This window comes from Pelodiscus sinensis, chromosome 3 (assembly GCF_052426305.1).
Source record: "Pelodiscus sinensis isolate ZL-2025 chromosome 3, ASM5242630v1, whole genome shotgun sequence".
NCBI lineage: Eukaryota > Metazoa > Chordata > Testudines > Trionychidae > Pelodiscus > Pelodiscus sinensis.
Window position 1 is genome coordinate 79,728,192 of NC_143054.1, and position 22,007 is coordinate 79,750,198.

The 22,007-nt window shown below is 44.4% G+C and overlaps 2 protein-coding genes across 6 annotated transcripts in view; one reads left to right on the forward strand and one right to left on the reverse strand.

Moving 5' to 3' along the window:
- SESN1 (sestrin 1) overlaps positions 1-22,007 on the reverse strand; it is a 131,419-nt gene that overhangs the window by 83,840 nt on the left and 25,572 nt on the right. The window lies entirely within an intron of this gene.
- CEP57L1 (centrosomal protein 57 like 1) overlaps positions 1-22,007 on the forward strand; it is a 92,982-nt gene that overhangs the window by 10,687 nt on the left and 60,288 nt on the right. The window lies entirely within an intron of this gene.

Here is a 22,007-nt window from a genome sequence, read left to right on the forward strand (position 1 = left end):
ACCACCGACAAATGGGTCCTCGAAACAATTCGTCTCGGCTATACCATCCCATTCACGTCGCTTCCTCACCCATCCCCCCCTGCCCCGTCCCTTTTCAGGGACCCATCTCACGAGATACTGCTCAGGCAGGAAGTCGCCCGTCTTCTTACCATCGGGGCGATAGAACGTGTTCCGGACGAATTCAAGGGCAGAGGGTTCTACTCCCGCTACTTCGTAACGGAAAAGAAGTCAGGGGGATGGAGACCGATACTAGATCTCCGCGACCTCAACCGTTTCTTGCGGAAACAACGCTTCCGAATAGTCACCTTAACTACAATCATCCCAGCACTTCAGAATGGGGATTGGTTCACATCCCTCGATCTTCAGGACGCATATTTTCACATTGCGATCCACCCAGCACACAGACGATTTCTGCGCTTCCAAATCGGTACAGACCATTTCCAGTACAAGGTCCTGCCGTTCGGTCTCTCGTCGGCTCCGCGGGTTTTCTCCAAGACCCTGGCTGTGGTGACGGCATACTTACGTCGCCTTCATATAATGATTTTCCCGTATCTCGACGACTGCCTAATAAGAGCCCAGTCACTCCAGGAGTCGATCAACGCCACTCAGATAACACGCAGGCTCTTTCACGAGCTGGGACTCCTTCTCAACGTTCCAAAGTCATCACTGGAACCATGTCAAACAATACAGTTCATAGGAGCCCGTCTCGACTCTACAACCGAACGCGCATCATTACCGATGGAAAGATTTTCCACGATGCAAGACTTGATTCAGATATTACTCGTCAGCCCAAAGGTTCCCATATTAAGGTGCCTGCAGCTCATGGGTCACATGGCCTCAACAACATACGTAGTGAAGCACGCAAGGTTACATTTGCGTTGCATACAACATCGGATGGCTCGAATCTGTCCCCCCAATGTACGCGACGTCCACAGGACGATAACAGTACCTACCTACGTCAAGGAATCACTCACTTGGTGGACAGTACCAAACAATCTATTGTTAGGAGTACCCTTTCATCGCCCCCAACCGTCGATGCAATTGACAACGGATGCGTCACTCATCGGATGGGGTGCGCACCTCGGGCGCGAGCAAATACAAGGCCTATGGTTGCCAGACGAGTCGCTGATGCACATCAACTTTCTGGAGCTCAGGGCAGTGTACAGGGCATGTCAACACTTCCTTCCTGTCATTCAAGACCAGGTCATACGAGTCCTGACGGACAATATAACGACCGTCTATTATATAAACAAGCAAGGGGGCGCCAGGTCTCACTCCCTGTGTGCGGAGGCGGTTCGCCTATGGAACATGTGCAATCGCCACAATATCTTTCTAGTTGCAGAATACCTTCCCGGTCAGCACAATGTAAGGGCGGACGCCCTCAGCAGGCACTTCTCTCCCAATCACGAATGGGAGCTACACCCGACCGTGACTGCGACGATATTCCAACGTTGGGGTTTCCCAGTAGTGGACCTCTTCGCAACGTCTCGCAATGCGAAATGTCCTCGGTATTGCTCGAGAGCGGGCATCGGACAGAGTTCAGAGGGCGACGCTTTCCTATACAACTGGGGGCGTCACCTACTATATGCATTCCCACCCACACCTCTAATTCCACGGGTGGTAGAGAAAATAATACGAGACAGGGCCACAGTAATCCTAATAGCCCCAGCCTGGTCCAGACAAATATGGTATCCATACTTACATCGCATGTCGAGGTATCCTCCGTTTCCTCTGCCACCTCGGTACGATCTCCTGTCGCAGAATCGTCGCTCCCTGCTTCATCCGCAGGTGAATCATCTCGCGCTCACGGCATGGTACCTAGTTGGTTCCAACAATCAGAGGTGCTATGCTCACAGTCGGTCAAGCACATTCTGCTGAACAGTAGAAAACTCTCTACACGGTCTACTTACCTTTCTAAATGGTCACGTTTCTCATCGTGGTGTTCACAAAAGGGCCTGGACCCAGTCTCCTCACCTTTACAATATATCCTGGACTATCTCGTACACCTTAAGGAGTCAGGCCTCACCTGCACCTCCATCAGAGTTCATGTCGCTGCAATCGCAGCCTTTCACCAGCAGATTAACGGATACTCAATATTTTCTCATCCAACAACTAAGAGGTTTTTGAAAGGAATGTCTAACCTTTACCCGCATTTTACTCAACCAGCGGACCCTTGGGACCTTGAGTTGGTTCTCAATTCCCTGACTGCCAGACCGTTTGAACCGCTCGCCACATGTACCTTATATGATTTGTCCATGAAGGTCATTTTCTTACTAGCCATCACTTCCGCAAGGAGAGTGAGTGAACTAGCTGCGCTGTCAGCCTCTCCTCCATATACGATCTTTACGCACCAAGCAGTAATACTCCGAACATTACCGCGATTTCGTCCCAAAGTGGTCTCTCGATTTCACATTAACGAACCTATAATCCTCCCGGTATTCTACCCTAAACCGCATGCGTCTCCAGAGCATACACGTCTACACACTTTGGACGTCAGACGGGCTCTCGCCTTTTACATCGAGAGGACCAAACCATTCCGTGTGACGGATGCATTATTAGTATCAATGACGGACCGTTCTAAGGGTCACCCACTGTCCGCCCAACGCATCTCTTCTTCCATTGTACAGTGCATAAGGTCATGTTACGAACTGCGTAAGAAACCACTGCCTTCAACTATGAGGGCTCATTCAACTCGGGCGGTGGCTACATCCACTGCTTTTCTCAAGGGAGTCCCCTTGATAGATATCTGCAGAGCTGCTACGTGGTCTTCCAATTTAACATTCGCCACACATTACGCTGTCCCAAACTTGATAATACCTGATTCCACGGTGGCGACAGCAGTGTTATCCTCAGCTACGGCACGATAGCTCCGAACCCTCCTCCATTCGTGAGCTACTGCTGTACATTCACCTACAGTGGAGCACCCACGGGACACTGCTCGAAGAAGAAAAGGAAGTTACTCACCCTGTGCAGTAACGTTTGTTCTTCGAGATGCGTGTCCCGTGGGTGCTCCACGACCCGCCCTCCTCCCCTCTTCGGAATTTATTATTATCTGTCTTTCAGACTAAGAGGCAGGAGGAACTGGCGGGAGCCGGACCAGCGCTGCTCAAACGGCGCGAAAAGGCACGAGCCGCACTTCGCGCATGCGCGGTCCGGCAGACTACGGCTAGGAAAAATCTCCGATCTGCGGCGCCGGGACAAGCCGACACCTACAGTGGAGCACCCACGGGACACGCATCTCGAAGAACAAACGTTACTGCACAGGGTGAGTAACTTCCTTTTTTGCATAGTCATTATGCAAATGAGGAATATGCAAATAAAATGTTACCAGTCTGCCAAAAGCCCAGCCCGCAAAGCCCTCAATGCCAGCCCTAATCCCCAGAGCCCCACATCCCTCCACTATTCCCCAGCACCAGCCCACTGACCCCAGATACCCCTGCATCCAACCCCCCAGTGCCAGCCTCTCACCCTCAGAACCCCCCCAGTGCCAGCCCCATCCCAAATGCCTCAGTGGCAGTCCCCTGCCCCTTAGAGCCCCTTACCACCAGACCCCCCAGTACCAGCCTCCTTTTTCCAGAGTACCATGCACCCAACCCTCCCAGAGTCTCCCCCAGTGCCAGCCCCCAATATTAGCACCGTCCCAAGTCCCCCAGTGCCAGCCCTGCCTCCTTAGCCCTCCCCACTACTAGCTCAGCCTCCAGAGCACCCCAGCACTACCCCTGCCCCTCTCATCTAGCCCTATGCTGCTGCCCACATTGCGGCAGCTCCGGGGTCTGGAGCACACCACCCAGCATCTCCCCTCCTGCTCTGGCTGCTGGGAGACAGGTCTCCTGCCCACCTCTCAGCCAACTAGCACCAGGCAGGGGCAGGGTCTCCTCCAGCCACAGAGCACTTCCCTGTGTCACGGGAGGGCTGCATGGGGTCTCCTCCCAGCCGCGGAAGAGCACTTCTCTGCACAGTGGGGGAGGGCCGTGTGGAGCAGCCCTCCTGCCATGTAGGGAAGCGCTCTTCCGTGGCTGGGAGGAGACCCTGCCCCTGCCCGGCACCGGTTGGCTGAGAGGTGGGACAGGACATGGTGAGATTGAGAACATTACAACCCATGGACAGACTTATCACCTAATTAAGGCAGTGGTCAGACACCTTGTAGCACACAGGCAGCAAGAAAGATCAATGAACTTGATTCAGCCATAAAGACTCACTTTCAAAATTTTCATACCAATCTTAAAATACTAGGTTAAATGTGGGAGTGTGACACATGAGTTAATTTATATGAAACAGAGGACAGGTAGTCTGCCTGTTCTCTCTATTAAAACTGAATACAAGCAAGAATTTAGAATGTGATATTTTGTTTCCAACGTTTGAAGTTATAAACAGTTTAGCAAATTTCATATGCAGAATCCTGATATTCACATAAAAAATAATCCATACTATTCTTGTTCCATGTATCTTTAGCGGTAATTCAAAACATATAGTTGTCTAGACCATTATATAATAATCCAAGATCTTCTGGCTGCCATGGCTTTACCATTTTACCATTAAAAATATTTGCTTACAGAATATAGAAAGGAATAGGACAGTAACTAGTCATTAGCAACAATTAAGGCATTAAGAGGGTTGTTTGCTGCAAAAATAACCTCCCAGTATCTCAGATAGGATAATAATACAGTCACTGAGAACAAAAGCACATTGCCTGAACTGTGATATTGTGGTTTGACAAAGGCACAAGCAAGTTTGAAGGGGAAACTGCCTCCCCCACTCTGTGTAATTTGCCAAACTGAGGAAGTTCTAGAATTTGACAAATTAAAAGCCTCCAAAAAGATTCATCTGCCATACAGTCTCAGTGCTGTTCAATATTACTTAAAATAAAAAGCAAAAGTTTGGTACAATGTGTGTTTAAAGGAATATTTCTGATACAATATTTTAAGAGTATGCATATTTATGCACAAAACTAACAAATTGGAAAAGATTTATGTTCAGAAGTTGATTAAGTATTTTAAAGTACTAGAGGACTTACCCGGCAATGCCTGGATCCTTCGGAGCCGGAGGCTGGTGGGGTTGGAGGTGCAGTAGTCAGGACAGGGCTTTGGGGAGGTGTGGGTGTGCTGTGCAGGTCAGAGGCATTGGGGTTTTTGATACAAGATGGAGGATTGAGGAGGGGCTCCAGACAGAAGGCTGAGGATATGGAGGGTTGCAAGAGTGAGGGTTGGGGTGAGGAAGGGCTCAGAACAAGGGGTCCCCTCGAGCTGGCAGGGCTTTCTCCCCTCCAGCCAGCAGGGCTTTCTTCCCCCAGCACTGTGGCCAAGGAGGCAAAGGTTTGGGGAAGGAGAGCTACTTAGATGGTCTGGTGGTAGGCATGATGGTGAACCCCAGCCCTGCTGGTTACTCTCTTGTTGGTGCAGCTGCCCCCAGTGGTAACTCTGCAGTACTGTGAGTACTGCATCCTTCCAAACAACCCCTCCTTTCCATATTCTGGAAAACAGTCCCATTCCTCTTTTCCTGGCACAACCAAACCCTGATTTTGCTATAAGTTAGGCTCTGAGGAATCTGCATACCAAATTCAGTACCCTAGCTCTTAGGAGGAGTTCTTGAACAAATAGCACCTTAGAGACTAACAATGTATATATATCAACCCACTTCCTCAGATGAGTGGAGCAAAAGGCATAGAAACCCCAAAATTTAAAGCAGAAAAAGGGGGGGGGGGGGAGAGAACATTTGTCAATTATGAAGCAAAATGCAGGACTATTCTTTGTCAATTATAGCGTCCATGCTAAATGAGGCTGTAAGTGTCTGATACTTAGCTTTTGATCTCATTTGGGTGTTGAATATAACAGCCCATCCAATTCATGTCTCTGTTCATTACCTGGATGATGGTGTCAAATTTGCATATGAAGGCCAGTTCCACAGTCTCACTCTGCAGCTGGTTCCTGAAATTACTTTATAAGAGAACGGCTACTTTTAAATAGGGATGTAAATGAGTGATCACCTGGAGTACCGACTATTTACTCCCCTCCACTTTGCTGCCTTTATGAGAGGCAGGAAGGGGGGAGGTGTCAACAGGAGCCGATGCTGGGGGGGGGTGGCTTAAAAGCTGGTTCCTCCTAGCACCATCTCTACAGTGCTGCCTGCCCCCACCTCTGCTGCCTCTATCAGAGGCAGCTAGGGTTGGAATAGGGGAAGCTGCTCCGGTAGCATTCCCTGTCCACAGGGGTCCCAGCAGGGAGGTTGGGCCCCCCCACGGACAGAGGCTGCTGCTGCCAAGCAGCCCCATTCATGGCGGCCCAAGCTGGCTGCACACAGGGCTGCTCCAGCAGCAGCCCCTGTCCACCGCAAACAGAAGCTGCCTCTAGCAGCCCTAGCTCTCACTGGTCCAGGACACTGCAACTCTGCGTTTTAAATGTAGTAAGAAATTCTTACTACATTTAAAATGCAGAGCTGCAGTGCATATGGCTCCTGGAGCTGGCATGAGCCAGGGCTGCTCAGTCCCAGCTTAACCTACTACTGCTGCGGCTCTGCATAGAGGTCCTTACTGACTAGTTGTATAGTCAATACAAATTGTATCGACTACACAGTTAGATAACTGCAATTTAACATCCTTACTTTTAAAACCATTAATGAGAGCCCAGCCAGGTTAAAATCTTCCCCTAGAGGTTTCTGTGTGTTACCATTTCAAATATCGGATTTGTGTCCATTAATCCCTTGTTGTAGAGACTGTCCAGTTTAGCCAATATACATGGTAGAGGGGCATTGCTTGCACTTGAGGGCATATATCACATTAGTGGCTGTGCAGTTGTATGGGCTTCTGATGTGGTGGCTTATGTGGTTAAGTTCTGTGACAGAGTAGCTTGTATAGATGTGTAACAAAGTTGGCAATGGAGTTTATTGCAGGAGCACAAACTTAAGATAGTGTGGGGTAAAAGAGGGACAGTGTTTCTTCTGAAAACTAATTGTGGCAACCACCTGACAAATGAAAGCCAGCACACACAATAAAGTAAAAAATAATAACACTGCAAGTATCCATAGAAGTGCTATAAAGAGAGACTCAATGTCAAAGTCCCATTTTCAAAAGTCATGTAAGATCTTTGAAAATTTTGCTCTACATCAAGAGGCGTTTATTTCAAACTTCAGAGGTCTCTAGCAAACTGCAGTTTTGTTTCACCTCTGCTATAGCAACTCTTTTACATTAAGGAAGAGTGACATGTCATTCTGAAAGGCTATTTGGGCCTGATGATATTGTAACAACATATTAACTAACAGTGGTACAAAGATGGGACTTGTTCACCAAAAAGAACAAAACCAAAACTATTAATCCTTAATAGTAAAAATTCCTGTTATACTTTAAAACCAGAATTACAAATCTTCCTTGGTCCTATGGGAAAACTGTAGTCTCCTCTCCCCTACCCCCCGCCTCCCCGCAATCAAAGAATAAGAGATCAGGGACTATTTTTCATAGTGGAATGATACACTTCTTAAATGCCTAAAAAGTCTTAGCAATTTTGACACCTAAAATTGATACTATTAAGCACCCTTCTCTAATTGTAATTAGCCACTTTCAACTGTACATAACTTAGCTAGGGGTCATGTTCTGTAGCAGCTGAAAGCAGTCATGAGACTCAACATCTCTAAACCTGGGTGCACCAGTATAAATACCACCCTTCCCTGTAACTTCTTGTTGTTATAATCAATTTATTTCTGGCAGTATCTACAATATACAGTGAAAGCTTTGTTATCCGACACTCTGTTAACCAGAAAACTTTGTTAACCAGCATTGCCCCCAGCCGTAATACTGTCACATCTTCAGGCACACAGGCCTGGCTTGGTTTACCATGATTGGCTTACCATGATTGGCTTAATTTATTATTTAAGAACTACTAATCATCTTTAACTCAAAATAGAAATGTGAGACCAACTGCCTCACACAACAAAACTACCAATATTAAAAACCTGAGTTTTACTACTGTTGTTCATTAGTTTTTCCTAGGTTGATGGGACCCTCAGATAATCGGAATTTTTAGATATCTGGAACACCCTAATCCCCGAGCATGCTGGATAGCACAGGTTTTACTGTATTATGAACAAAAGAAGGCACAACCCCTGCCCTGAACAGCTTACAATCTAAAAATCAGACAAAGGGTAGGAGAAAGGGAAACAAAATGTGGTTATTTGTCACATCTTGCCAATCCGAGGGATGTTAAAAATCGTGCAATAGGTAGCTGTGTAACTGCTGAACATCTCTGTAATATAACGCTTAGCTTTATACTACAGAGCCTGCAGCGAAGCCTTGACAGGAGCAGAGCCGCCAGCCCCCACTGGCCCAGCAGTAAAGCCTCCTCCTTGGGAGCCAAGTGGGCAGCTCTTGCCAGCCTGGATCCTAGGGAGTAGGCTTTGCTGCCTCAGCAAAACCTGCTCCTCAGAAGCAGAGCCAGCAGCTCTTTCCCACCCAGCTCCACTTCCAGGTAGGAGGGAGTAAAGCCTCCTTCCCTGAGACCAGAGCAGGCAGCCCTTGTCTGCCTGGCTCCCAGGGAGGAAGCTTCGCTGAGTGTAACCCACACTATTTACTGAGAAGCATCTGCTTATCTGTTAAATGGTTAGCTGTTTACACTCAAACGTCCCTAGCTGACAACTATTTTTGAAAGCTAGTATTATAAAACTATTTCCAGTTGCACATCTCATACCATTATTAATCAGGTTTCTATTACATATGTCCCAGTACAAGTGTGTCTTCAGGAGGAATTTAAATGTCAAGGGGGTAAAAGCTTGGCACACAAAATTTGGAAGGGTGTTCAATGGATGGTAGGAAGGGAAGCACTGAGTTGGCTGTGAGAAACAGACAGCTAGGTGAAGCTAGCATTATTAGTGGAGTAAGTAGAGGAAGTGTGGGTCACAGGTGAGCAGACATAAGAACCAGCAGTAGGATGGAGTAGAGTTATGCAGGGTTTTGATGACAAGAAGAAAAACTGTCAATTCCATGCAATGGAGAATAAAAAGTCAATGGACAGATTCAAAAACGAAGTGGATGACAAGTTAAGAACAAATGACAAGGGAAACTAGCAACTCATTTTGCATAGAATGGAGGGAAGCAATGTGTCAGAGAGGCTAGTTGGGATCATGGTTACAGTGATCAAGACAGGAGACAAAAGATGACTGCATGTAAATTTTAGCTAAGATGACAAAAAATAGTCATATCTTAGAAATGTTGTGGAAGCAGCAGCAGCAACACGCTTTGGATGCAATCTTGATATGTTCAGCAAAGATGAGAGAAGATTAAAAAATGGCCCCCAGCTTGCAGGCCTGAATAGCAGGGAGGATGAAAGTGCTGTCATTAGTGGCACTGAGTAGAAGCCGTATAGATTCTAGATTCGGGAAAAATATGGAGTTCATTTTGGGCCATGTTAAGTCGAAACTGATGTAGACAGAGTCAGAGGAGAGTGTGTGATACAGAAACAGACTCCACACATAGCACACAACTAGAACAAAACATCTGGGACTAGTCTGTTTTTAAAAGCATGTTTTAAGGTAGGCTGTTTGTCTCTCATATTTTGGTATTATACAGCTGCTTAAACCAATTGGTATTTTAGCTTATACATGTTTTTAAAAAGTGTCTAAAAAATGTATTAGGCACACTTCAATTTGCAATTTTTGCAAACAGAACTTAAATTTAAGCGTTGTGTTGTCTCGTGAAACTATGCCTCCTTGCTGTGAAGTACAAAGCTGTATCGTAACAATAGCAGCCTCACTAAAAATGATCACATTCATAGAATGAGATGCCACAGGTTGGACCTCACTGATCTAGCACCCTCAGGACGGACCTCAGTGGCCCCAGATGAGGGAATTTTTTGGACCAGGGAAGGTCCCTGGCTCTGGCCCCTTCAGCCTGCTGCCCCTCCCTGCTGCTGGCTCCTTTGGCCCCACTGTCAGTCGGGCAACATGGCTGCTCTGGCCCCACTGTCATAGTCGTTGCTCCAGCCCCACTACCAGCACGTCAGCACACAACCTTGGCCCAACTGGCGCGGTACCAGACTCGCTGACAGCTGTCACGCAGCCCTGATTGGTCTGCTCACCTGCCACGGCCCCAGATGGGCTTCCCTTGTTCGGATGCTGTAGCACAACCCCACTGCCGGGCTAGGGATGTTAAATTGCATTTAATCAACTGATGGACTAATAAATGGAATTTCCATTGACTAGTTGATTAGTCAATAAGGGGGGAAACTGCAGAGCCACAGCAGGGTAGCCTCTGACCCCGGGAACTTACCCCACTGCAGCTCTGCCTAATACATTTAAAAAGCTGAAGCGCAGAGGGGGAGAGGGAGGAGGGGCACCAAGCTCAAGCTGAGACAGATGATTCCCAGCTTGTGCCCAGTCTCCCGCACTGTGCTTCTGCTTTTTAAATGTATTAAGAGCCTGGAAGCTCTTAATACATTTAAAAAGCACAGGCTTGGTGTCTGGGACCAGGTGCGAGCTGGGAATCAGCACCCGGTCCCTTGCTACGCCTGTGCCTTGCCTGCACCCCACGGAGATGGTGCTGGGGGGAACTAGCTTTTAAGCCAACTCCCCTCTTGCTGCCTCTAACAGCAAGATAGTCGACTAGTCACTTACATTCCTATGCCACACCAGCATGCACAGGCTGCTCCTGCCCTGCTATCACCAGCCTTGCCTTTCACGGGGTTCTCAGCTGCTGGCCCTCATACTCCGGAGCTCTCTTGTTCAGCAACATCCGTGGTTTTGCTGGACCACGGATGTTGCCAGACAAGAGTGTCCCAATTCAGGGAGGTGCAACCTGTAAAACAGTGACTAATATTTCTAAACATATTTTGAAAATTCTTTTTCAATATAGGAATTCTTATTTGGTTAGTATTTATTTTATTTTCTAATGTATTATTTTAGTTTTCCTTTACCATTCAAAATAAAAACAAATAATCAAGTGCTAATTTAGTACCATGGCTGTCTGTTCTGTGCTATTATGAATAGCAGTTTATTTGATCGGACATTATGTGCGGATAAATACTTCATATTCATATAGAAGTTAAAGACACATTCAGCCTAAATAGGAAAAATGACTAAACCTTCCTTAAAGAATTTCCCCTTTCTGTGAAGCGTACAGACTATAATGGTTTAAAGAAACAAAATCAAATCTATTCTTATATCTGAAATGGCAGCATTGACATTATAGCCTTGTTTTCTTTTACTGTCAGGTCACTGGAAAAAAAAAATCACAACCAATAAAAGATTACCAGTAGAGACTAAATGTTTAACCCTCTAGAGTTTGGGGTTCTTCCTCAGTGTAATGACTGACATAAAAGGTATACATGTGAATAGTCACTGTGCATTCTTGCAAAGTGAACTGATGTTTTCTGTAACTTAGCTAACTTTAAGAAAAAACATGGACCACAAAACAGGAGACAGAGGAAGATGGGTGCTAGTACCCTATTTCAGGCTATTGTTTTCAATTGTGCAGCATTTCATTCACTACACCAGTGGTTCCCAACCTTTTTTATACCAGGGACCGGCAAATCCATTCAAACTTTTGGTGGCCAAATAACATTTTATGTGTACATTTGCATATTCATTAAGCAAATAATGAATATTCAAATATGCAAATAAAATGTTACTCGTGTGCCAAAAATTTGTGAATGGGTTTGCCAATCTCCGGTATAAAAATCCCCAGCAACCAGAGCCAGCTCCAACCTCTAGAGCCCCTCATCCCTCTACTAACCTCCAATGCCAGTCACTGACCCCAGAGTCTTCTGCACCCAACTTTCCCATTGCCAGCCTCTCACCCTCAGAGTCCCCTAGTGCCAGCGCCCTGCCCCAAATGCCTCAGTTGCTGCCTCCTGTTTCCAGAGTCCCACTGCATCCAATCCCCCCAGGGTTCCCCTGTGCCAGCCCCCAGTCCCCAATATTAGCCCTGTGCCCAGTGCCAGTGCTGCTCCGCTAGCCCACTCACTACTAGCCCCATCCCCGAGCCCCTCAGTGCCAGTTTCCTATCTTGGAAGTCATAGCCCTCCTCAGAGTCAGACCTCCTTCCTCTTAGAGGTCCCCACCCCCAAGCCCTCCAGAAGTTCCCATGCCTGCCCCAGTAGCTCTGCCACTGCATCCCAGCCACCAGCTGAGCACAGAGCACTTCCCTGGGCAGTGGGAGCCTGCAGCGTGCCAAGCCTCTGCTGAGTGCCGCAGCGGCTGGGCTCCACACAATGCTTGATCCCAGCCGAGCACTGTAGCTGCCCATCATGCAGCCCCACCAGCCAGGCTGTGTAGCGGCCACCCGAGCTGGACTTGGGGCTACGCCACTAGGAACAGCCTCACTGTGGCTCCATTTTCAACATACCTGGTTGTCCGCTGAGACTGCTGGGAATCCCAGTGGGTGGGCTCATTAGCATCTGGGGACGTGGCCTGGCAGCGTGCTGCAGCTCAGTAGGCAGGGGTTCGCGGCCCGCTGCCAGTCCACAGCCCAGCGGTTGGGAACCGTTGTATTACACTGCAATGCTTCAATAATTTTATGAAAGATGTGCTATTGCTTTATATTTAGCTATTTAAATTTGTGAGTCACATATTAAAAAAGCTTAATTACAACTTATATTTTCTTTATCCACCAACAGATGCAGTATACAATTTATCACTATAAAATAAAGTTGACTAAAGTGATTAAACTAGAACAAGCTGCAAATTGCAGTTTTCTGCAATATCAGCATTTCCAGAACTCACAGGAAGTCAGGAACAGAATACAACAATGCAACTGAGCTCCAGCAGAGAGTTGAGACAATGTATGACAGTAAGGGATTTCCCCTTTGCTACTCACATATTCTCTGACCTATTTAATATTACAACCTGACTAGTCTTCTAAAGCCAAGCACTTAAAAAGTTAGGCAATGTCAGCTTTTCATCGACTCCCATGTTCATTTCTTGTACTGAATCCAACAGAGGTCCTTGGGAAAATAAAGTAATTTCATTATGTAATTAAAGACTGTATCATAATACATAAAGCCCAGGGGTACAGACTTATGATTATACAAACTGTAAATAGGGCATTTCCTAACTATTGACGCTTGACTGTGTGATTGAAGTAACTTTCTTTCAATGTAGGTATGTTGAGCATGCATATGCATGCCTATACATAAAATTTCCTAGGGTTTTGATTGCTTTCAAAGGAAAAGGAAGAAGTAAAGGCAAATTATATCATGAGTGACAACTTCACTCACAAGTCAGTGGGATTAGAACCCTGAACCCTACACATCTCCAAGCAAACTACTACTCCCTGAACTACAGAACCGGCCTTTGTTTGCAGCATTAGACTGTTCACTACAGCAGGACAGGCTGCGGGATTCAGGAGAAGCCAGCCACCATCTCCCTCCTACCTTATCTCCCAGAGTTATGAGACTTCCTGGCCCCTATGTTACCTTGGGAGAGGAAGCCCAGCAACTGCCACCAAGTTACAGGTCTGAGGATAAAGAGAGAGAGAGAGCCTATCTTGCCTCTCTTCTACCAACAGGGCATGTCTATATTTACCAGAAGACTCATGCTCCAGAGGTTGATGTTCTGGTGTTTGATTTAGTGAGTCTAGTATAGACCTCTAAATTGAATGCTGAGGGCAATTCCTGCCAGCATCCAGTACTTCTGCTTTTTCAAGGAGTAAGGGAAGCCGATAGAAAACTCCTGCTGTGTGGAGCTGCCAAGGCTTGGCTTAAGGTAAGCCAATTCCAGTTACATATTTTGCATAGCTGGAGTTGAGTACCTTATGCTGATCTTCGTGGTCTAGTGTAGACCTGGCCACACTGCAGTGCAGCTGGTCCAGGAGCTACCTGATAGTCCCAGTGCAGCTTATGGTGGTGATGGTTCTGCTGAGGCAACAGTGCAAACCTGGCCTCAGAATGTTCAATGCTTTTGGCAAGTTGCCAAAGCTTTTGTGAAGCCTGCAAGTGAAACCCTATTTTTAATGCTTCATCTCTCAGCTAAATCTGAATGATATTTTATAGAACAAGGAAAAGGGCATTTGCTATAGTTCCATTAGGTTCTTCCCCCCCACTCCTCCAAACAGACACATATTAAAGGTTTGCTGCAGACACTGGAGGGGTGATAGTTTTTCAAAGAAAAGTTCACAATAATCCTTTATAAAAGGAAAAATATTAGGACTTGTCAAGAAGAAATTTATGTAGCTTTACAACTACATGTATATAAGATGAGAGGAATCTGTATATTGTAGTTAACTGGGGAAAGTAGGTTGAAAGAGAAAATTCAGGCTAGTAGAAAAAATTTCCTGGTATTGGAGATGCTGGCAGGTTAAAATCTGTAAGGCTGTAGAATAGTCTGCTATGGAACAGTTTATTCTTACCAGTTTCGTGAAGAGACAATCATAGAATAAGCTGTAGTAATGCAAGCATCGTTATGCCAATATAACTATGCCCATTCTAGGTATGTCTACTCTTCAGTTGGAAGTGTGATTGCAACGTGCTTTCATCCCCTCCCCCTCTCTCTCTCTCCCTCTCCAGGCTGCAGCAAAATGGACTTCGATACAGGCTAGCCACCCTACTAATTAACCATGGTATCAGCCAGTCTTATATTCCTATTGGTAGCCAAGCTCAGAAGATTAAACCACACTATATTATGTGCCTTCACATGCTGCCTCCTCTCCTCAATTGCTGTGTGGACATACAATTAAAGTGGTACAACCCTTTAATGGGAATTGTTTCTAAACTGATCTAGGCACAATGACATAAAATGGGTTTGTGAGGAACTAGCCCTTTGGTAGTCTAGATAAAAGATTCCTGGTAACATCCCACCCATCCAAGTTTTGACCAGTAGCAACAAAGTCACCACACTTATTTGTATCCTATACTTGTAGGTCTGAAAATGAAAATGAATATCAAAACTAAAACAAGACATCACATGGGGAAAAAAGTTATCTAACTGGATTGATATATGTAAGTTAGATTTACTGGATTTATTTATTACATTTTAATATACCTATCATCAGGGCTCAACAATTAGGGCAATCTACTCGCCCGTGGCACAGCATGCCAAACCGCGCGGCTGGCAAGCAGGGCTCGACGCCGCTTGTCAAGCCCTGCCTATCATATAGAAATTAGACAGGGAAAGAGCCTAGAACTTGCTGTTCTTCCCACGTGCAACTTGCCAAAGAGGATTATGTTCCTAAAAATGCACATCATATACCTTTCCTGACCATCCCACATTGATGCCCATTAAATGGCCCTTGTGGTCCACCAGCCCTTGCAGCATCATTGAGAAGTACCTCATGCAGTTTATGTACTCCTTTGTAAGGCGGTCGGATGCCAAGATGGGAGTGTGCATTTCATCTATCACCTTACAACAGTGAGGGAACTCCTGTGTGGCAAAGCCCTTTAACTATGTACTCCAGCTTTCCCAGAGTCACCACCATCCATAGCAGAAGGGTATTGATTTTCTTGGGTACTTGAATCATCCCCCACTCCAAAATGATTCATAACTGACATGTAGTTCTCTGGCATTGCAAGCTTCCAGAGGGCAATTGCCACTCACTTCTCCATTGTCAGAGTGAGCCTCATTCCGGTATTCTTGCGCTTCAGTGCAGAGGGAAAGCAATTTGCAAACTTTCATGAAAGTGGCCTTATGCATGTGAAAATTTTGCAGCCACTGCTAATCATCCCATACCTACATAACAATGCAGTCCCACCAGCCTGTTTTTGTCTGACGGCACCAGAACCAGCGTTAAAGTGCTTTGAAAAACAGTACAGCCGCTCTCTGAGTTACGAACGAGTTACGGACCAACACTTGGTCTGTAACTCAAACTGTTCGTAACTCAGATCCCATAGAGTTACATGGCGACCGCACTGTTCATAAGCGCGGATCGCCGTTTGTAACTTGGATCCGCATTTACAACCGCTTTAGTTGTAAGTGGAGGTGGCCGTAAGTCGGGGAGCGGTTGTACATTCATGGCCTCCCAAGATCCTTCCTTGTAATGGCAGACCTTAAATACACTCTGGAAACACTCCAGTTTTAGGGGCACCAAGTTTAACACATTATCATAATGTTTTGATGCTCAATGGAATCCATCATGGGTTCCAGGCTTACACTGCAATGGAATCAACATGGATAACCAAGGGAAAAAAGGGAGGGAAAAGGCTGTTTGCCACTGATTTTAAGCTGGGGGGAGGAAGGAAACAAGCATTGTGTGATGTTGACAACACATACCCCCAACCACTTGCTGCACAGTTTTGGTCCTAGTATGCACTGGGAACATAATACAGAATGCAAAAGGACACAGGCAAAAATGATTAGGGGTTTGGAACGGGTCCCACGTGAAGAGAGATTTAAAAGACTTGGACTTTTCAGCTTAGGAAAGAGGAGACTAAGGGGGGATATGATAGAGGTCTATAAAATCATGACTGGTATGGAGAGAGTGAATAAGGAAAATTATTTACTTATTCCCACAGTATAAAAACTAAGGGTCACCAAATGAAATTAAGAGGCAGCCGGTTTAAAACAAACAAAAGGAAGTTTTTCTTCACTCAACGCACAGTCAACCCATGGAACTCCCTGCCGGAGGATGTGATGAAGGCTAGAACTTCAAAACAAAGCTAGATAGATTCATGGAGGTTAGGTCCATCAATGGCTATTAGCCAGGGTGGGTAGGAATGGTATCCCTAGCCTCTGTTTCTCTGGATGTGTGTGACAGTGGAGGGATCATGTGAGGATTACCTGTTGTGATCCCTCCCTTTGGGGCATCTGGTGCTGGCCACTGTCAGCAATCAGGATTCTGGGCTAGATGGACCTTTGGTTTGACCCAGTATGGCCGTTCTTATGTTCTAGGAACTGTAAGCATCGCACCAGTGGAACATGACTTATATAGACATCGTGCGTGCCCCTTACTGAGGATAAAGACACTCCCCACATCCCACTCAAGCACCCAAACTTAGGGGCTCCAGGCTAGAAGATTTTAAGTGCTCCAGCTCCCCAGGGGAAGGCAGGCTTCCCAATGCTGGGGGGGTGGGGAGGGGAGCACTGAGCTTCGGGGGCCAAACCCAGGCAAGCTAGGGGCCGCATCCGGCTCCGGGTCTTAGTTCTCCACCCCTGCTATAAGACAGAATGTCTTTTACCATTCTAGTGCATAATCACATAAATTATCAGTCATTGGCACAAAGAAAAAGGCCATAGCACATCTAAACTATCATAATTATATTTTTTAAAGAAATGTTACAAGAAAAATATCTTTAAAAGATAAATAACTTGATACTGAAGATGGATTATATGTAATTACATTATAAAATTTTGAAAAATAACTTATTTTAAATAAAAAATTAAAATAGGATTCTATATCATACCACCCACCTACAAAAAACTTATCTAGACAACCCACATAAGATCCACAGCACTCAAGAAAAAAAAAAAGCACAATTCATTTTACCCATTTAATTACACTACCAAGATAACTCCCAAAGAGGTTAAGTATCATTGTTCAGTTTATTTGGATACAAAAACGCTATTAAAAGATGTCTACATGAAATACTAAAAATAACCCTCTATCTTATTTTTAGGAAATAAACAGAGTATAATGGTGCTCCTGCTCAATCAATCACAAAGCTGCAGCACAGCCATGTCTCCATGTCTTACCAGCTAAGAATGGAGGCTTGTTTTTTGGTTTTTGTCTTTAATCCCAAAGATGGATAGCTTCTTAGGGGAAAGATCAGGCTGTGTGGTAAAGCTTCAAAATAGAAAAGCAATTGGAACAAATCTGAATACCAACAGTGATGGAGAAAACATCCTATATTAAGTACATCTGAATTTCACAAAAGAAAAAACCACGTACAGCTATAAATATAGCTTAGAATAAAGTTTGTCTTTTTAGTCCTAAACAAAACTTTGGAAAATCTAAATGTAGCTTCAGTGGATTTGTCTCTCATAGAAAGGAACCCAAAATTACAGCAATGAGCTAAAATGACATGCTTCCAGCTTCTGGGGTTCAGCAGAGATACCTCACTTTTAAAGAAGAGGGATTACTGAAGTCCCATTCAATACCAAGTCAAAGTTGCATACAATCTTCCTACTCTCACATATAGGAGAGCATGGAAAACATCCACTGAGTAACTAGGCAGCAGACAGGGGAAACTGAAGCACAAGCAGGCCTCAAACATATTACAAAGTATTCCAGTGTTGTCTTCAAGTCGTCATTGTCAAGTCCAAGTTGAGTCTCATGTCACTACAGTTCAAGTCTCAAGTCAAGTTTCGAGTCCCTAAAGTCACTTTTGAGTCAAGTCCCAAGTCAAGTCTCAAGTCTTAATTTAAAAAATGTCAAGTCACTTTTGTACAAGCCATCAATATCGGCATTTTCGGACAATTTTTTCACCAAGTCGACTTAACAAAATTAGCAAGTCTCAAGTTGAGTCTCAAGTCACAAACAATGAACCCAAGTTGAGTCTCCTAGGCAACTTAAGTCGGACTCGAGTCAACAACTCTGAAGTATTCACATTCACCTTCATCTTCAGAGGTACTCAGTCTGAAAATAACCTTTACGATAAACTAAAACCCTTGTCTTATCTTGCAGGGAAGAAGGGGAATAAACCATCTTGGACATTCCAGGTAGATTAACCCAGCAATGATGGGCTTAAGTACCAATTTACAACATGTTGCCCTGGCTTACTTTGCATTTCTTCCTTTCCAGTATGCTAATGAACAGAAAATACTTTAAGAAAGAGACAATGGGGGAATTAGGCTAGGTCTATACTACACTCGGAAGGTCAGCTTATGGTATGCAGCTCCAGATATGTAAATAACATAGCTGAAGTTGACATGCCTTTAACCGAGCCTGACACCAACTCCATAGCGGGAGGTTGATGGGAGAAATGCTCCCATCGACTTCCCATACTCCTCGCAACTCGAGGAGTACCAGCATCGACCAGTGGCATCCTCAAGGTTTGATTTAGCGGGTCCTTACTAGACTCACTAAATTGAATGCCATAAGATCAATCTCCAATGCAGTAAACATAGATGTGGCCTTAAGGTTGCTGGCTGTCCAGTTTTCTACCAGATCACCCATGGAAAAGGGACCCTGGCAGCTCTGGTCAGTACAGCTGCCCAGGTCATTAAAAATCTGGTTGGCAGTGCAGCAGGCCTGGCAGGCTCCCTACTTGGCACTGCACAGATCTCAGAAGTAACTGGCACGTGCCTCTGGCTCCTAAGTTCAAGGGTAGCCAGGGAGGCTTCAGGTGCTGCCCCCATCCCAAGTGCTGGTTTTTCAGCTCCCACTGACTGAGGGATGGTGCCTGCAAGCGGGGGTGGCACATATTTGAGGGAACTGGCTAGTTGTTTCCCGGAGAGGTCTGAGGTAAGCATCACACAAAGCCCTGAACCCCCTCCTGTGCCCTAACTCTCTCCTCCAGCGCTGAAACCCAAACCCCTCATCCCGTGTCTCACTCCAGGCCAGCACCGTGAGCCAGAGCCTGAGCCCACATCTCCAGCACCCAACACATCTCCAGCACAGAGAAAGGGAGCCAGGGTGTTCAGTTCGCAGCTTTAGTGGGAACACATGCAACAGAATGTAATTTATATGAAAAGCCAGTCACTTACTAGGAAATAAAATTATGAATGCAAGACAAAGACTATATAAAAAAAGAGAAAGTTGCTGAGTAGTTGCTGTTGAAGCTTGCCACACAGAAAGAGCAATACCTTTCCAAGTTATTAACCTTGCAGTATTATAAACACAGAACTTCCTAGAACACAACATTTCACAGGAAACAAATTGGTAATATAGAATTATGGGAAACATTTAGCAGAATACCACCACCAATAAGGTTCACTAGTGGTCAAAGCTAATGAGCCTGAATCAAATGCTACCAAAAGAACGAAGGTGAAACACAATGCCACTTAATCAACATGTTATTAGATAGAACAAGTTATTAGATACTATGTCATATGGACAGTAGTAGTGAGAAAACCAAGTATTTGCACATTTAGTATACTCTATTAGATAAATTTAATGGCCCTTTTGTAAAAGCTCAGGGTTACCATATTCGACCTAAATATACACTTGGAAGCATTTATGTTTCTTTTGATGGTAATAACCTAGTTCCTGTATGGTCCATCTACTTGAATGAAAAAAATTAGATTAACTTTACTGTCTTTCAAAAAGTTGTGTTAATTATCAAAACATTTAACATTCCTATTCATGGAAAATTTCTGATCTTCATCCTATGCTTACTTAGCAGGACATGGCCTACTTATTATAAGCCTTTGGTTTCAGACCTGATTTTTTTCCCCCCCAATTCCTCTACTTTTATTTGCTGGTTCGGTACATCGTTTCACCTGAGAAGATAGTTATGCAGATTAGACATTTATATCTTATTACTCCTTCAATTTAAAATCAAGTTATATTCCTTCTGAATCAAGCTAATAACTTCTTTTAAGGATACCATTGGATATAATTTGAATTGTAGGGCTCCCTGCACTAGATTTAAAGACACTGGTGGCTTTCTTATTCCATTTGTGAGGAGTTCTATGTATATCACTAAATCACCCTCTCACTTTCTGTCTATGTAAGCAAAGAGAAAGGCGAAATGAAAAACAAATCTTTAAAATCACCAATTTAGATTATCTCCAAGAAGTGTTTGTAGAAACGCCATCATGCACTACTTCCTCAATGAATTTATACTGCCCTCAAGTGTCGGGGGATGTGAAGCGAAGGGGTGGAAATTTAGTGAGGAAACAAAGAAAGATCCTAAGCTTCCAAAACAAGATGCAAAAGACCAGCTAAAGAAAAGCATGCTACCTTTTAGAGCAAAATCTGTTTCATACTTCTAAATTATAAGTAGATCATCTAGCAATATGATTAAGACTAGACAATTGTCTTTTTCAAATGCTTTTGATCACCTTGGGGGCTGAAATTCTGCATGTTTGTTTTTAGCATAGGATATAATTTTTGAAAAGTTTGAGCAAAAATGTTTCACTTGTTTGATACCAGGTGAGATCTTTATTTTTAATTGTGGGAGTTTTCTTTTTAAACATGAAAAAAATAAAATAGCACGTCAGTCCAAATTGAATCAAAGCGTGTAAGGGATAGACCTTAGGCTGTAGATAAATTTGTAGTAGTCCGATGAAAATCAGTTTTGATTTGGCAAAGTTTTAAAAAGACATTCCATGCATGCATATTGGTTTCTATTATATTAAGCGATGTGCCACTGTTCTGCTGGGTCTGTGCAGACATGTAAAAATACCGAGAGGAATTTTATTTTTAATTAGTAGGTGCATATAATGCGATCTGTAAGAGTATACACGGAAAGAATAGAAGTCCTCAAGGCAGGACACCATATAAGCCCTTGATTAAATTAAAATATAAACACTATACTAGACAGAACATTCTAATGCAGTCTATTGATCAGTTTCACATGATTTCCTTTTGATTTATCATTTTACTTCTTATACAGTCAATATGTAAAAGAATGTTAACTTTGAATGGGAAAGCATTCAGAAAGGGAAAGTCAAAGTTAAGATTGTCCATGGGAACCCTAACTCTTTCCCCTTGTAAGTATACATTATAATAGTCTTTACGTGACCACTCTATTCTTTTCCTTAGATTGCATCTGCATTCAGCCTGCAGGCTGGACAGTGAATGATGCAAAAATCTCTGCCCCCATTTACTTCAGGTCAATGGTACACAGGCAAGAACCATAAACTGAACATCAGTGATAAAAAACTGAATAGCCAACTCCCTCATATCCATGCAGCATACTGAATGCAGAAAAAGTAATGTGATCATGTAGTTGATGACTATAATGCTCCAGGCACACACGAAGAAGTAGCATTAGAGCCATGTAAGCAAATTTAACATTCATACTCAAATTCTTAGAGGACATTATTCAAAATAAAGTTATATTTAATTACAACTGTATAGTGAATGACTCAAATAGCACTGTGAAAGATTTCTAATGAAGAAACCTTGAAAGCACTTTGCTCTAACAAATAAAAAGACAAACAAGGCCTTTTCTAACTTATGCGTCAATACGAAAATGAACATGTTTGCAATCAAA